The sequence below is a fragment of the Cherax quadricarinatus genome, chromosome 2 (genome assembly GCF_038502225.1).
Source record: "Cherax quadricarinatus isolate ZL_2023a chromosome 2, ASM3850222v1, whole genome shotgun sequence".
Classification (NCBI taxonomy): Eukaryota; Metazoa; Arthropoda; class Malacostraca; order Decapoda; family Parastacidae; genus Cherax; species Cherax quadricarinatus.
In genome coordinates, this window is record NC_091293.1 from 15,719,507 (window position 1) to 15,725,086 (window position 5,580).

The following is a 5,580-nucleotide window of genomic DNA, read 5'->3' on the forward strand; positions in this document are numbered from 1 at the left end:
GAGTGGGGTCACGTGACACACACACGGAAAAGAGGGGGTATAGGGGAAGAGAAGCGGTGTTAAAGCAGTACACACAAAAGTGAGGATGAACCATTAAACCCTTGCTTATCATATTTTATACAAACACTGCTAAAAAATTATACATATACAATAAAATTTACAAGACCAACTGGAGGACAAAGACGATGATGATGATGATGATGATAGATAATAATACAAGGCCGAACATTTCCATTTTAGCTATTAATGGAGATGAGCACGATGTAATATTAAATAAGATAACAATGATGAAGATACTTATATCATCGGAGCATTTATAGCGTAACACTTGTCTTAAAACTATGTGCGGTTCTTGCCTCCACTACATCACTTTTCAGACTATTCCACTTCCTGACAACTCTATGACTGAAGAAATACTTTCTAACATCCCTTTAACTCATCTGAGTCTTCAGTTTCCAACTATGACCCCTTGTTTCTATGTCCCATCTCTGGAACATCCTGTCTGTCCACCTTGTCAATTCCTCAGAGTAATTTATATGTCGTTATCATTTCTCCCCTAACCTTCCTGTCCTCTCCTCCAGTGTCGTGAGGCCGATTTCCCTTAACCTTCCTTCGTAGTACATTCCCCTTAGCTCTGGGATTAGTCTTGTTGCAAACCTTTGCACATTCTCTAATTTCTTGATGTGCATGACCAGGCGTGGGTTCCAAACTGGTGTTGAATACTTAAATATGGGCCTGACGTACACGGTATCGAGAGTTTTGAATGATTCCTTACTGAGGTACCAGAACACTATTCTTAGGTTTGTCAAGCGCCCATATGCTGCAGCAGTTATCTGGTTGATGTGTGCCTCAGGAGATGTGCTCAGTACTGTACTCACCATAAGATCCTTTTCCTTGAGTGAGGTTTGCAGTCTTTGTCCACTTAGTTTATACTCTCTGCAGTCATCTTTGCCCTTCCCCAATCTTCAAGACTGCATTTGGCTGGGTTAAATTCGACGAGCCAGTTGCTAGACCAGGGTTGCAGCCTGTCCAGGTTTCTTTGCAGTCTTTTCTGATCCTTGAAGTCTGATTCTTGCAGTCCCAGAAGATGCAATCTACCCACCCCTTTCTCTCTCGTGTCTTACTTCCATTACCTTGTCATAAAACTCCAGTAGGTTTGTGACATAGGATTTCCCTTCCCTGAAACCGTGCTGATTCTTGTTTATAAGCATGTTCGTTTCTAGGTGCTACATCACTTTCCTCCTGATAATCTTCTCCATGACTTTGCATACTATGCACGTCAGTGACACAGGTCCAAAGTTTAATTCCTCGTGTCTGTCTCATGTCTTAAAAATTGAGACTAAATTTGCTGTTTCCCATGCCTTATGAAGTTGCCCAGTTTCAATGGATGTTTTGAAGATTATTGTTAGTGACACACACAGTGTCTCTGCTCCCTCTCTAAGGACCCACGGAGAGACATCAGGTCCCACCGCCTTTGAGGTATCTAGTTCACTTAGCATCACCTTCACCTCCTTCTCCATCGTGTGTATTTCGTCCAGTAGTTGTTGGTATATCCCTTGTTGGTGTACTCCCTGTTTTGGCTTCCCAGTAGCTCCTCGCTACTTTTGAGCTCCCACCTCCCTCCCTCCCCCTGATTACCTGGTCCTTTACTGTTGTTTTCCTCCTGATGTGGCTATACAACAGTTTCGGGTCAGACTTGACTTTCGATGCTATGTCGTTATTGTACTGCCGCTGAGCCTCCCTTCTTATCTGAGCATACTCGTTTCTAGCTCTCTGTCTAATATCTTTATTTTCCTGGGTCCTTTGTCTTCTGTGCCTTTTCCATTCTCTTAGTGGTCTCCACCCTACACCTTTCGGAGAACCAAGGGCTCGTTCTGGTCTTCTCATTATTGCTGTTGCCCTTGGGAACAAACCTCTCCTCTTCCTCCTTGCATTTTGTTGTCACATAGTCCATCAATTCGTTAACTGATTTTCCTACCAATTCTCTTTCCCACTGATTTTCTTGCAGGAAGTTCTTCATGCCTGTGTAGTCCTCCCTTTTGTAATTTGGTTTTTACCATCCTGCTCCTGTTACCCTTTCTGCTTATAACTCTACTATTTATTCAAAGCTCAGAACAATGTGATCACTGGCTTCTAGGGGCTTTTCATAAGTGAATGTCCTTGATGTCCGAGCTACTCAAGGTGAATACAAGGTCCAGTCTTGAGGTTTCATCCTCACATCTCTCTCTCTGGTAGTGTCCCTAACATGTTTGTGCATGATGTTTTCCAGTATTATATCCATCATCTAGGTTCTCCATGATTCGGGACTCCCATGTGACTGCAGGTTTTCCCAATCAATTTCCTTGAGACTGAAATCACCCATAACTATTAATTTTGCTCTACATGTGTGAGCTTTTCTAACCACCTCAGATAGTGTGTCCACCATCGCTCTGTTGCTCTCTTTATATTCTTCTGTTGGCCTCCTGCAGTTCTGTGGCGGGTTGTACATCATTGCTTTTACCACCTTAGGTCCCGAAAACTGAATTGTTTTTACTATGTAGTCCCTTTCGTCCATTCCTTCCATTTTCTCAAATCCCTGCCGGTTGTTATGAGCAGTGTAACTCCTCCTCCCCCTCTGCTCCCTCTCTCTTTCCTCAGGATCTGATATCCGTGTGATATATGTGTGTGTGTGTGTGTGTGTGTGTGTACTCACCTAGTTGTACTCACCTAGTTGAGGTTGCGGGGGTCGAGTCCGAGCTCCTGGCCCCGCCTCTTCACTGATCGCTACTAGGTCACTCTCCCTGAGCCGTGAGCTTTATCATACCTCTGCTTAAAGCTATGTATGGATCCTGCCTCCACTACATCGCTTCCCAAACTATTCCACTTACTGACTACTCTGTGGCTGAAGAAATACTTCCTAACATCCCTGTGATTCATCTGTGTCTTCAGCTTCCAACTGTGTCCCCTTGTTACTGTGTCCAATCTCTGGAACATCCTGTCTTTGTCCACCTTGTCAATTCCTCTCAGTATTTTGTATGTCGTTATCATGTCCCCCCTATCTCTCCTGTCCTCCAGTGTCGTCAGGTTGATTTCCCTTAACCTCTCCTCGTAGGACATACCTCTTAGCTCTGGGACTAGTCTTGTTGCAAACCTTTGCACTTTCTCTAGTTTCTTCACGTGCTTGGCTAGGTGTGGGTTCCAAACTGGTGCCGCATACTCCAATATGGGCCTAACATACACGGTGTACAGGGTCCTGAATGATTCCTTATTAAGATGTCGGAATGCTGTTCTGAGGTTTGCCAGGCGCCCATATGCTGCAGCAGTTATTTGGTTGATGTGCGCTTCAGGAGATGTGCCTGGTGTTATACTCACCCCAAGATCTTTTTCCTTGAGTGAGGTTTGAAGTCTCTGACCCCCTAGACTGTACTCCGTCTGCGGCCTTCTTTGCCCTTCCCCAATCTTCATGACTTTGCACTTGGTGGGATTGAACTCCAGGAGCCAATTGCTGGACCAGGTCTGCAGCCTGTCCAGATCCCTTTGTAGTTCTGCCTGGTCATCGATCGAGTGAATTCTTCTCATCAACTTCACGTCATCTGCAAACAGGGACACCTCAGAGTCTATTCCTTCCGTCATGTCGTTCACAAATACCAGAAACAGCACTGGTCCTAGGACTGACCCCTGCGGGACCCCGCTGGTCACAGGTGCCCACTCTGACACCTCGCCACGTACCATGACTCGCTGCTGTCTTCCTGACAAGTATTCCCTGATTCATTGTAGTGCCTTCCCTGTTATCCCTGTTATCCCTGTGTGTGTGTGTGTGTGTGTTTGTGTGTGTGTGTGTGTGTGTGTGTGTGTGTGTGTGTGTGTGTGAGTGTGTGTGTGAGTGTGTGTGTACTCACCTAACTGTACTCACCTAATTGTGGTTGTAGAGGTCAAGCCGTAGCTCCTGCCCCTCCTCTTCACTGGTCGCTATTAGGTCACTCTCTTGCTCAGTGAGCTTTATCATACCTCTTCTTAAAGCTATGTATGGATCCTGCCTGCAGCACCTCCCTCTCCAGATGTTCCACTTCTGACAACTCTGTGACTGAAGAAATACTTCCTAAGATCCCTGTGACTCAACATTAAATTGTGACACCTTGTTGGTGTGTTCCATCTCTGATACATCCTCTCCCTGTCCACCTTGTCGATTCTTCTCAGTATTTTCTCTCTCTCTCTCTCTCTCTCTCTCTCTCTCTCTCTCTCTCTCTCTCTCTCTCTCTCTCTCTCTCTATATATGTATGTATATATATATATATATATATGTATATGTATGTATATATATATATATGTATATGTATATATATATATATATATGTATGTATATGTATATATATATATATATATAATGTATGTATATGTATATATATATATATATATATATATATATATATATATATATATATATATATATATATATATATATTTATATATATATATATATATACATATATATACATAATGTCGTGCAGAACTGGTCAAATTGGTCAATTAGTAAGAACTCATTTAAAATTATGTTCTTTCTAAAATTTTCTCTTATACCTTAAAAGATAAATTTCTTTCATTTATGTTATTGTAAAAATTAATAATTTTGTACCAAAAGTACCGTAGGAAACTTACCTAACCTTATTATAACAAGCGCAATTTAATTTAGCCAAATCCAACTACATATATTTAAGATAAGTTTATAATAATTTAATAATAAACAAACACAATGAAATACATTTTTTCCGTTAGGTTCAGAATGTTTTTTGCGAAATTACTGCAAACACAAATTTTCGCTTGCCTTATTCGGCAAGAAGAGCATTGCTATTTAAACCAAAATCGCAAGTTTTAGCTATTCGGCAAGATATATATATATATATATATATATATATATATATATATATATATATATATATATATATATATATATATATATATATATATATATATATATATATATATATATATATATATATATATATATATATATATATATATATATATATATATATATATATGTATATATATATATATATATACATACATATATATATATATATATATATATATATATATATAAACACGCTAGATAACAGGGATATCTTGCTACTCCTACTTACACTTTGGTCACACTTCACAGACACGCACATGCATATATATATATACATACATCTAGGTTTTTCTCCTTATTCTAAATAGCTCTTGTTCTTTTTTATTTCTTCTATTGTCCATGGGGAAGTGGAAAAGAATCTTTCCTCCGTAAGCCATGCGTGTCGTATGAGGCGACTAAAATGCCGGGAGCAATGGGCTAGTAACCCCTTCTCCTGTATACATTTACTAAAAAAGAGAAGAAGAAAAACTTTATAAAACTGGGTTGTTTAAATGTGCGTGGATGTAGTGCAGATGACAAGAAACAGATGATTGCTGATGTTATGAATGAAAAGAAGTTGGATGTCCTGGCTCTAAGCGAAACAAAGCTGAAGGGGGTAGGAGAGTTTCAGTGGGGGGAAATAAATGGGATTAAATCTGGAGTATCTGAGAGAGTTAGAGCAAAGGAAGGGGTAGCAGTAATGTTAAATG

At 40.3% G+C, this 5,580-nt stretch overlaps 1 protein-coding gene across 1 annotated transcript in view; it reads left to right on the top strand.

Annotated features, from left to right (window-relative positions):
• The window catches only part of LOC128704266 (integrin alpha pat-2), a gene marked incomplete at its 3' end in the record, with an annotated part of 181,218 nt that overhangs the window by 115,218 nt on the left and 60,420 nt on the right, over positions 1-5,580 (top strand).